Source organism: Mus caroli, unplaced genomic scaffold (assembly GCF_978045245.1).
Source record: "Mus caroli unplaced genomic scaffold, Mus_caroli_1 scaffold_5, whole genome shotgun sequence".
NCBI classification, from domain to species: Eukaryota; Metazoa; Chordata; class Mammalia; order Rodentia; family Muridae; genus Mus; species Mus caroli.
In genome coordinates, this window is record NW_028227260.1 from 92,987,287 (window position 1) to 92,999,890 (window position 12,604).

Below are 12,604 nucleotides of genomic sequence, written 5' to 3' on the forward strand. Positions count from 1 at the left end.
GCGGTTAGTTTGTGGAAAGTAGTTAATAGTCTTGGAAACAGCCTGTGTTATTTGGAAACAGCCTGTGTTATTTGGAGGTTCACATGGAATGTCTTTTGACAATAATTTAATTATATATTATTCAATCCCAGTACTGGATGCTTAATCTGGGCCCAGTCTCCACCATTAATTTTTTATTTCATTTAGATTGCCTTCATATTTGTATATATTTTAGGATGCTAATACTGCATTGGATTTCTATACTATCCCTCAAATGACCTTTAATTTTTGCTGTGCCTCAAGATATTTAATCCCACAACACCCCATCTCCCTTCCCCTTCCCATTTGATTCTCCCAATACAAACCATCTGTCCATAACTGTCCAATATATTTCCCTTCCTGAGGTAGAATTATTAGTCTTCTTCTACTTCCATATTCTACTTATATCCTCTGTGGTTCTTTGCATTATAGACTTAACAGATAGTATCTACATGTAAGAAAATACATGAGACTGAGTGACCTCTCTCAGGATGATTTTTTTCTCATTTAATCCATTTATCTGTGAATTTTGTGATTTAATTGTTTAATTGTGTGAATATACCACATTTATTTTATCCTTTCTTCCACTGAGGGACATTGAAATTGCTTCAAATTTCTGGCTATTATGAATAAAGCAGCATTAAACATGCTTGTGCAAGTGTCTATGTGATAAGATGAAATGGTATATATGCCCATGAGTGGTATAACTGGATCCAGAGATAGATAAATCCCATCTTCCAGAGGAACTGCCACACTGATTTTCATAGTTGCTCTGCAAGTTTTCACTCTAAAGAGCAATGGATGAGAATTATCTGTATATCTCACACCCTTACCAGCATGAGTTCTCATTCATTTTATTGATCTTAGCCAATCTGATAGGTATAAGATGGAATCCCAAACTAATTTTGGTTTGCATTTCCCTGGTAACTGACAATAGCAAATACTTAGATAAGTTTTTCAGCCATTTGTGTTTTCTTTTTTGAGAACTCTCTGTGTAGATTGGTACCTCATGAGGTTATTTGTTTCCTTGATTTTTTTAGTTTATCTTTTTATGTTTATTTAATTTGTTTATTCTTCTCTCATACAATGTATCCCAACCACAGTTTCACCTCCCTCTACTCCTCCTAGTGCCTCCTATTTCTCCTCTACTAAGATCTACTCCTACTCAATTTGCCTTCAGAAAAAAGCAAACCTTCTAGAATTATCAATTGAACACGGAATAACAAATTATAGTAATACTGTACAAACTTGCAGGGCTGTGGGATAGTGGAAGAGGGGGGAGGGAGAGAGAGCCCGCATCCAGCCAGAGTTCCTGTGCTCTGGGCAGGTGGATGCAGGAAGACTGCCGGACATTTTCCGCTTGACACCGGGTGGGCATCTGGCTGTGTGAAGCCACTGTCCCTACATGGCACTGGGTTGACAAGGGGCAGCCCCCAATACCAGGTTCTCAGTCTCTGGCATCCCACAATAGATATGGCAGAGGAGCTGAGAACAGAATAGGGGTCCTGAGGATATAGGAAGAAGGCAGAGGGAGATAGGCTCTCACACAGGTGAGAATCCCTAGTCCAGGCCTTGATGAACAGACAGTCTGTGGTTTATAGCTTTATTATAGAAAGACAGGGGAAAAGAGAAATGGTAGAAAGAGAGAAAGAGACCGGCCATGGCCAAGAAGAGAGAAGGGGGAAAGAGACAAAGAGAGTTAGAGAGTAAGGAAGGTGAAGGCTTAGAGAGAGAAAAGCTTAGAGAGTAAGAGGGAGAGAGTGAGGTGGGACCAAGCAGCCCCTCTTATAGTGGGCTGTGTTATCTTGCTGTTGCTAGGTAACTAGAGTAGTCTAGCCTAAAGGTCAGAAGCTTGGGACATTGTCTACATGACTACTAGCCACATGTTTCTTTTGTGGGGGCTGTGGGGGTGGTAACTTCAACAGGAGCCAGGGGTCCAGGAGACATGGGAGAATGCCTTTAGTCCCATGTAGGTGAATATTATCACCACCGGGTCCTACTGGGGTTCCACCTCTTAACTCAACTGGAGACCACACTGTTTGATTGTGCATAGCCCATTGACCTACACAAACCCACGTATCAAGGCTGGAAAAGCAACCCAGGAGAATGAAACGTGTTCCAAAGGCATGCAAAAGAGTTAGACATATCCCCTACTCCCACAGTTTGGAGTTCCACAAAACCACCAGACTCCACAACCTTATACCATATATTCAGATGAACTAATGCAGGACCATGCAAGCTTCTTGGTTGTTGCTTCAGTCTCTATCAGGTCTTATAAACCCTGCTTAGTTGATTCTGTGGTCCATTTTCCTCCAAGTGTCCTTGACTTTTGTGGTTCTACAGTCCTTCATCCTTTTCTGTGATGGTTCCTTGAGCTCCAATTAATGCTTGGCTATTTGTTTCTGAATCCATTTCCATTAGTTGTCTCTCTAATAATGATTGGACTAGGCAGCAAACTATGAGTATACCAGAATCTCATTAGGAATCATTTCATTGACTTGTTTTTCAGTCAGTTGTGTTTGGTTGTATCCTATTGGTTGACCATTCTCACATGTTCTGTGCCACCATTACCCCAAGATGTTTTAGGCAGGACAAATTGTAGGTAGAAGGTTTTGTGACTGAGTTGGTGCCCTGATCCCAACCCTAGAAATTTGCCTGGTTACAAAAAGACAGTTCAGGATCTGTATCCCCCCATTACTAGGCTAGGAGTCTTCACTAGGGTCACCCTCATAAATTCTAGGGAATTTGTACTGTACTAGGTTTCCACATTATACTATAAGTGCCCACAATTCTAATCATTTCTTTCTTTTTCTCTGCCTCTGTCCCTCCAGTTGATTACTCCTGCTACCATTCCCACCCATGGCAATCCACACACAAAACCCTATTCTATTTCCCCTTCCCAGGGAGATATATATGTTTCCCTTTCAGTTCTCCTTATAACTTAGGCTCTCTGGGTCTGTTTATTATAGCATGACTAAGTAGCAGATAATATCTACGTATAAGTAAGTATATACCTTGTATGGTGGTTTGAATATGCTTGGCATAGGGAGTGGCACTACTAAGAGGTGTGGCCTTGTTGGGTGATGTCTGTCACTGTGGGCTTGGATGCTCTTCTTCTTGCTGTCCAAGGATGCTAAGTCTTTTCCTGGAGGCCTTCAGATCAAGATATAGAACTTTCACTTCCTCCTATGCCATGCCTGCCTGGATGAAGCCATGCTCCTATCTTGATGATAATGGACTGAACCTCTGAACCTGTAAGTCAGCCCCAATTAAATGTTGCCCTCTGTAAGAGTTACCTTAATCATGGTGTCTCTTCATAGTAAAGGCAACTATAACTAAGACATAAGTTGGTGCCAGAAGTGAGGTGTTGTTGCAATAGGCCTGACCATGTTTTTGCAGGAGGAATGTGGATTTTGGGATGCTGGATTTGGAAAGTGATATTGTGGGGAGCCACCCTTGCAATCGCCATTACAAGATGGCACTGATATCCGGTGTTCTGACTAGTAAACAAGTAGTCTGCGCATTTGCTGGGGTATTTTTCCATTCCTTGTGCCCTGCCTGTCCCGTGGTGTCAGCTGGGCTGATAGTGAGCAACCAGTCAGGGTAAAATACGTATCCAACTGCTCTTGTGGTCTATAAAAGGGACGGGTTTCCTGTGTTCTGGGTCTCCTCCTCCCCTGAAGCTGGTCATCTATCTCTCGAGATGTATTAAAGCTTATTTGCTGCAGAAGGATTCGAGTGTGTCCTGTGTGTGAGTTTTCATTGGTGAGGCTCCTTATCTCAGGATACATCTGGTGCTGATAACCTGGGAATCAACATTGTTAGCATGGAGGAGATCCCCTGGAAACAGGGCGAATTCAGAACTGCAGTGAAAAAAGGTAAGTTCGGAGAGGTATGTCTGGCCGTGAGCCTGTTACTCCCTTTGACCTTGGTCTTAATCTAGGAGAACCGTGGAATTGGCAGAAGCTTTGGTCTTTTTAACCCTGGTGCTTGTCTAGTTTCTCCTGGTATCTTATTGTGTCCAGCGAGGTTGGTGTTAATTTTGAGGTGCAGTCAGTCTGACACGCTCTATCAGTCTCTCGAATATAAGGGAGCAGAGCTTGGCATCTTACTTTCACTTCTGCCTCAGGAGCAGACTTCTGCTTTAAGAGCAGACTTCTGCTTTAAGAGCAGACTCCTGCTTTCTTCTGCTTTTGGAGCAGAGTGTGGGTTTCTTACTTTCACTTCTGCTCCAGTGTGCCTTAAGCCGGATGTAGCTGGCACAATGGGCTCATCGCAGTCAGTGGTAAATGCACTACAAGCTGTTCTTAAGGAGAGACCTCAAGATTGCCACACGTACCCTAAAAAACTTTGTCACAGAGGTTAATAAACTGGGAAGAGATCTAGATAGAAAATTTGAGGAAGGAGACTTGCACCTAGGCACTAAGGCAATTTGGAAATTAATAAAGAACTGCTTAGAAGATAAGACCTGCCAACCTGCAGTGGTTAAGGGACAAGGGACGTTAGAAGAGGTTCAGGACAGCATGTCAGAAACCGAACGGAGTAAGAGATTAGGAGCTCATTAAATAGAAAAAATACATGTCTATAAGGGAAAAAGGACCTCCTCAGAAGTTAGATAAGGGGAGAGATAAAAAAGGGGATGGTGAAAACGCGCTCCCTACAAGTAAACCTAGTAACATTTACCCCACCCAAGATTTAGAAGCCTTAGAACTTGATAGCTCAGATTCTGATGCTTTAGATCCTAGTGAAGAGGCAGAATTAGAAAAGGAAGCAGCAAAATATGAAAGGGAAAGGTATGGCCATGATCAAGGAGTACAGCAAAAAACTAATAAAAGGGGGGGCATAGAGCTGTCACCCAAGCGCTCAGCGCCTCCACTATATGAATTAAGATATGGTGCTAGTTCCTTTCTGCCCCAGGAGGAATTAAAAAAGATTCAAATGGCTTTTTCAGTCTTTGATACAGATGCAGGACGCGTGCATACCCCTGTAGAATATTAACAAATTAAGGAACTTGCTGAATCTGTCCGTAATTATGGAGTCAGTGCCAATTTCACTGTGGCACAAGTCGAGAGGCTTGTGGCCTTGGCAATGACTCCCGGGGACTGGACAAAGGTGATAAAAGCTGTGGCTCCAAATATGGGAATGTATCTTGAATGGAAAGCATTGTGGCAAGATTTCTGCCAGACGCAAGCAAGGGCTAATGCTACCATGGAGTGAAAAAGGAGAAAACAGAAAAACAAAAGATAATATAAAATAAAAAGATACAAAAGATAATATAAATTATAAAGATACAAAGGATAATATAAATTAAGTTAATTTACCCTCCTCTTTAGTCTCTAAAGAGGCATCCTTCATTAAAGGCTTAAAGATAGCTCTCAGGGTCACTGTGCCTCCTCTCATTCACTGGCAGTATTCCCAGATGAAGGAGATAAGGAAGTAGAGTCTGAACATGAGAGAGAGAAAATACGTTTCAGAAAAGCAGTTATCCCCTGTTTGGGATCTTTTAGAAAAAAAGAGAAAAAATGAAAATAATCTATTTCAGAGCTCTCCTGGGAACAGAAGAAAAATGGGAGACGTCTGACTTTCTCTCTGGCTTCTATGGAGATTTTCTTAACTCTAGTTAAGATATCTGTGTCCTTTTGAGACACCAAGTTCTATTCCCTGTCTGTCTATTGTCTGTTTTTGGTCTGTCGATTCATATTTGTTTTTGTTTTGTTGTTTGAATGGTTGTTGTTCTGTGTTTCATGTTGAAAAATATAAATGGCTAAAACTTTACATGCTGGCTGTCCATCCTTTAACTTGTTTAAAAGGCAGCTACAATTTGCACAGCACAATCTGATAAATTAGCTGCACTGTGGCTGGGAGCCAAGTACAGCTGAAAAAGCCTTGCTGAGGGCTGATTGCAAACGGAGCTCTTAAAGGGAGAGGCAGCCTTTTGCTTGTAACAGAAAGTTAGCTTAAAATTGGGAACTCAAGGTTGGAGTCTTTCTAAACAACATGAACAAACACATGAAAACAAGTCTTTAAGGATACTTCAATATAGAGATAATCTTTGAGCCAAGACTCTGGCAGAGTGTTCAGATTGAAAAAAGTTTGCATTTGGGTTGAGGCAGAGCTCAGAGGGGAGCAGCTTCAGCTCCTCTTGTGTGGCACTTCTTAGAGCCTTATTACAGACCTAGCCAGATGTTGTTCTAAATAAAATTTAAATTCAAAAGTTTATAAAAGGTCAATTAGGCTGTGAAATTTATCAATACATTGCGATCTGACTTGCCTACTCTATATAAAGTTATAGTGTACAGAGTTTGCTTACATGTATAAGTGTCTTTTCCTTGTTCCAAACAGCCATTAATTTGGTTATTGCAGAATATTGATGTTTGATCTATTACATACCATCATATAAAGTAAAATTGATAATCATTATCCCAAGATAAGTTAAAAATTTATAAATTCATGCATGCATGCATCCCATTTACTGTGTTTAAAAAATAGCCTTTATATGAGAGAAAAGTATATGTAAATTGAATCACATGCTTATCCTGTTTCAGCACAGATAATTAAATTGTGTGCTGAAGATGGTGTTTAAAAATGTTGAACAATCAAACTTTAAGTTGTATATTAATAGTTAATATTATATCTCAGAGCTTACAATTGCTTATGCAACTTATAAGAAAAAATACTGTTTCTTTAAGAAAATTGTTTTTGGGCAGTTAAGAAATTGTCCTATGCAGGGGCCTAGCAAACACAGGAGTGGATGCTCACAGTCAGCTATTGGATGTATCACAGGGCTCCCAATGGAGAAGCTAGAGAAAGTACCCAAGGAGCTAAAGGGATCTGCAACCCTATAGTTGGAACAACATGATGAACTAACCAGTACCCCGGAGCTCTTGTCTCTAGCTGCATATGTATCGAAAGATGGCCTAGTCGGCCATCACTGGAAAGAGAGGCCCATTGGACTTGCAAACTTTATATACCCCAATATAGGGGAATGCCAGGGCCAAAAGAATGGGAATGGGTGGGTAGGGAAGTGGGGGGCGCTATGGGGGACTTTTGGGATAGCATTGGAAATGTAATTGAGGAAAATATGTAATAAAAAATATTAAAAATTAAAAAAAAGAAATTGTCCTAAGTTGCCTGGAAAAGACCCCCAGGATTTGCTTTTGTGTTATAGAGGTTTACATAAAGCATTAACTAATAAAGATTACAAATAGCTCCTGAAAAGATACAAACTCAGGATTCTTATATTTATTTGGGTTTTAAAAGATAGTTATTTGCAGAGACAACTTAAAGACTTTCTCTAATTTCTGATTAATAAATAAATAAATTATACACAAGTAACTATAATGACTTTTCAAGCATTCTAGTTACAATCTCTCTTCAAGAGAAACAATTGAAAGGTAATTAGTCACTGTTCATGGTATATTAAAACTGACTAACAGTTCAGTATCTAAAATTTTGATAAAAATACAAGATTGTATTTTGATGCGTGAGCACCCTTTTTATATTCAACCTATTAGAGCACATACATCATTACCTTGCTCCTATTCAAGAGAAAAATTCCTAAGCTGAAGTTAGCCACTGGCAAGTAAGACTAAAGAGATAAGTCCTAGATGTTTATTTTGTAAATCTAAATAGTATATATGACTGACGCTTCCTAAAAGCTCTATGGTTTTAGGCTGAATAGCCACCCTAGAAACAAATGTTCTGTTCTTGTTAGTCAGAAACATTCATGACCTACACCTGGCATCAAGGCAACCGACTCCCACAGTTTATGTCCTGGGGAGGACACAAAATGTATATGAAGGACTCTATCTCAAACCGGTCATTAAGTAACTAAGAAAATTAAAACTTCCTTAAAAAACAAAAACAAAAAAGGGGGGATAGAGGCTATGATGCCAAAGATAGCTCTATCCCTTATAATATTTACTCTTAATTTCTTAAAACTGGATAATGCTGGGAGATCACAAGCTGAAAGGCACGGACAATGGCCTCAATCGCTCAATGAAATGGTCAAGTGGAAGAATGCCCTTGATAATAAATGGTATGGCCCGGATCCTATTTTAATAAGATCCAGGGGAGCTATATGTGTTTTTCCACAGGAGGAAGATAATCCCTTTTGGATTCCGGAGCGCCTCACTCAAAGGATCCAGCTCTTGGACAATGAGTCACAGGAACAAGATCCCAAGACATCGATGGATCATACTCCTCATGCTGGAGATTCTGGTTCCTAGTATATCTGGAGAATTAAGATGGGGAATTATGTCAACTTTCCCTCTTCCTATGCCAGTTATGCATAATGCACAAATATTTCCACGCTTTTTTACTACAGATAAAGAACTAGGACTTACCTATTTGCCTTTAGATGAACAGATTCAGGCTTTGCAAGAAAATAGAACTTTCTTCTTACAGGGAAGCCTGTGCTTTGTGCTAATTTCTTCATTGCAAGATAAGAGTCAATGAATATCCTTGCATTATCAATCAGCAGCCTGGTTAAGAAAGAGCTCTTGGGGCATAACGACTGATACAAAGGCTGATGCCATAGTTATTAGAGGATGGTGGCCTAGCCGAAAACCTGGAAATAAGCTGCCTTCACAACCTAGAATGGCACCCTTTTGCAAGGAAGGGTCCATGGAAGATGTAATGTTACCTTGGACAGGTTGCCAAGCTAAAAAATATACTTGGGCAGTAGAGAAATATTTTTCCTTTTCCCCATATATTAGTAGAGAGTACAATGATACTTTTGCTGGATATGATTTTAGTAATATGGACCCCCTCCGAACTAATATTAACCCTTTTGATCAGTGGTTGCTTTGTGGGGTTAATGGAAGCTGTACTGATCTCGCCCCCATGTCTATGATTGGAGGAGATTTCAGTGAGAAAGGAGAAATGACCTTTGATTGGAAAAGTACCCCGCGCCGGAATGAAAAACAGGGTTCAAATTTTAAATGGACTACATCCAATGTTAGATGTAAAAAACAGAAAGAGGTAAATTTTACTGCCACCCCCGGTATGTGTATGGCCCCCGTTTTTGTGGGTGGTAAGTAACACAAGCTTAAATCAGAATCAGATAGAGATAGATTGCCCACAAGAAAAATGTTTTTATACCCTATGCTGGGATGCCAATAAATATCCTTTTGCTTTGGTTACCCGCATGCCTAGATTTGTTCCTGTTCCTGTAGATGCCCCTAATAGTTTGACTTTGTTTTGAGGAAAAAGAGATTTTGGTATTTCTGCTATCATAGTTGGACTGGTGGCCACAGCGGCGGTTGCAGCCTCTGTCACGGTCTCGGCACTCGCTCTATCTACTACTGTTCAAACAACACAAACTATTTTTTTTTAATCTTTTATGCACTTTAATGTGGTATATAATATAATAAACCTTCCATTATCTGATCTTCTCCAAATTGATTCCTCATTCCACCTCACACCAGTCAGAATGGCTAAGATCAAAAATTCAGGTGACAGCAGATGCTGGCGAGGATGTGGAGAAAGAGGAACACTCCTCCATTGTTGGTGGGATTGCAAGCTTGTACAACCACTCTGGAAATCAGTCTGGCGGTTCCTCAGAAAATTGGACATAGTACTACCGGAGGATCCAGCAATACCTCTCCTGGGCATATATCCAGAAGATGTCCCAACCGGTAAAAAGGACACATGCTCCACTATGTTCATAGCAGCCCTATTTATAATAGCCAGAAGCTGGAAAGAACACAAACTATTAAACGAGCTTTCTATGACGGTCACAACGGCCTTAGATAATCAGACCACAGCCGACTCACAGATACAAGGAGGGTTGATGTTGATAAATCAACGCATCGACCTAGTCCAGGAGCAAGTGGATGTTCTTTGGCAGTTGGCTCAATTGGGTTGTGAATACAAAATGCCTGGCCTTTGTGTTACTTCTGTTCAGTTTGAAAATTCTACAAGAGCAGCAAATTTGTCAAAAACTTTGTCTCGTTATATGTTACAGAACTGGACCATGGAATTTGAGCAAACGCTTCGAGAATTGAGAGTTGCTATTCTACAAGTGAATTCTACACGTCTTGACCCTTCGCTGACGAAGGGCTTCTCCACCTGGATTTCCTCTGCATTTTCCTACTTTAAGGAGTGGGTGGGGGTAGGCTTGTTTGCTGAGATCCTATGCAGTGGAGCGTTGCTTTTGCTCTGGATGGTCTGTAAACTTAAAGCCCAAACAAAAAGGGACAAGAAGGCAATAACCCAAGCACTTGCAACACTAGACCATGGTACCTCCCCTGGTATATGGTTATCTATGCTTAAGCAATAGGTCGCTGGCCGCTCAGCTCTTGCACCCCACGAGGCTAGTCTCATTGCACGGGATAGAGTGAGTGTGCTTCAGCAGCCCGAGAGAGTTGCACGGCTAAGCACTGCAGTAGAAAGGCTCTGCAGCATAAAATGAGCCTATTCTAGGGAGACATGTCATCTTGTATGAAGGTTGAGTGTCTAAGTGTCCTTCCCCCAGGAAAAACGACACGGGAGTGGACCAAGACCCCTCCGGGTGATGAGCCTGGGAGGAGGTTTTGTGTAAAGCCCCTATTTTTGCACACTGAGGATTTGACCTCTATCTCCACTCTCAGTACTGGGTGGCCTGTTGCCTTTTAAATAAAAGAAAAGGGGGAGATGTGGGGAGCCGCCCTTGCAATCGCCATTACAAGATGGCGCTGATATCCGGTGTTCTGACTAGTAAACAAGTAGTCTGCACATGTGCTGGGGTATTTTTCCATTCCTTGTGCCCTGCCTGTCCCGTGGCGTCAGCTGGGCTGATAGTGAGCAACCAGTCAGGGTAAAATACGTATCCAACTGCTCTTGTGGTCTATAAAAGGGATGGGTTTCCTGTGTTCTGGGTCTCCTCCTCCCCTGAAGCTGATCATCTATCTCTCGAGATGTATTAAAGCTTATTTGTTGCAGAAGGATTCGAGTGTGTCCTGTGTGTGAGTTTTCACTGGCAAGGCACCTTATATCAGGATACATGATATAATGCTTTAAGAGAGGGTTAATTGGCCATCCTAGTAGAAACATAGAAGACATTGTTGCTGAGGATAATTTGAACTGTGGAAGCTTGGCTCAACACATTTTGGAGGGGAAGAATTTATTATCTGTCCTAGAGACTGATTTGTGATATTTTGATGAAGAATCTGGCTGCTTTTGCCCTTGTCTGCAACATCTACCTAAGGCTAAAGCTAAGGTGAAGAGAAGCAGATTAATTGCATTGACGAAGTCTCAAAAAAAAAAAAAAAACCACAGCATAGATTTTGACTTCCGGTTTACTCTCATAAAGAGTGTTTTGAGCAAGCATAGCAAGCTTAGGAAGGAAAAATACAAAATGTGTGGGTCAAGTAATAAAGGGGCACCAGAAAGTGAAATGGAGCTGAATTCTGTGTTCAAGGAGATAAACAATAAACAGATTGTAGGAGTGGTTATCTCATGGGAAGATCCCACCCAGCAAAGCTTATTGTTTGTGTTTACAGCTGAACAAGGCATACTTAAGTCATGATTGGTGTCATTACCAGGCTCTTGTTTTCATTTTGTCTTTTAATCAGAAATGAACTACAATCCCAAAATAGAGGGTACAATTGTGTAGGCTTTGATTTATTTAAAACCTACTTTTAATAAGTGTCTTAGTCAGGGTTTCTATTCCTGGACAAAACACCATGACCCAGAAGCAGATTGGGAAGAAAGGGGTTTATTCAGCTTACACCTCCACGTTGCTGTTCATCACCAAAGGAAGTCAGGACTGGAGGAAGCAGGAGCTGATGCAGAGGCCTTGGAGGGGTGTTACTTACTGGTTTGCTTCCCCTGGCTTGATCAGCCTGGTCTCTTACAGAACCCAAGACTACCAGCCCAGGGATGGAATCACTGACAATGGGCCCTCCTCACTTGATCACTAATTGAAAAAATGCCTTAAAGCTGGATCTTATGGAGGCATTTCCTCAACTGAAGCTCCTTTCTCTGTGACAACTCCAGCCTGTGTCAATGTGACAAATAAAACTAGTCAGTACAATAAGGGTTCTCAAACATTTTGACCACCATTCTAGTCCACCATCCAAAGGTAGGGGAGAAAAGATGCTAAATAGGACAAGGGGAGGGGATCTATTTAGAAATAGTTCTTTGGGGGTGATTCCAATCTGTTAGTAAGGATATCAGCAGTCCAGTTAAGTACTCTCAGGATACCAAACTTGAATTATCAGCAGTGGCATGATCCAGTAGAAATAGCCAGGCCTCCATGGAATCCACATGAGTCAGTAGGAGTGACCAGAGCCAGCCAGAAATCCAGAAAAAGTTCTCTGCCCTGCCTCTCAAGGAATTGAAGACTAGCAAAGATGTGAAACCAAAGAAGCATTGCAAGGCTACCTATGCAAGCACCCCATCACTGTCCATTGAGTCCTATTTATACTCTTTTCAAACATCATGTTTCTTCCCACTAGTCTTTCCATAGCAAAACACCACGTAGGTCTGCCTCACCAAAACACCATGAGTCTACATCACATGACGCAACCAGAAACTCACACTTCATATCTCACTTTTTATTTAGAGATTGTCATTTTCCCTATCATTAACAATCTATGTATAA

At 41.2% G+C, this 12,604-nt stretch overlaps 1 long non-coding RNA gene across 1 annotated transcript; it reads left to right on the forward strand.

Moving 5' to 3' along the window:
- Positions 1-3,708: 3,708 nt before the first annotated feature.
- On the forward strand, positions 3,709-10,946 carry LOC147004684 (uncharacterized). Its single transcript, XR_015047167.1, has 2 exons — positions 3,709-3,896; positions 8,115-10,946. It is a non-coding gene; the product is annotated as an uncharacterized LOC147004684 (long non-coding RNA).
- The last annotated feature ends 1,658 nt before the right edge of the window (positions 10,947-12,604 follow it).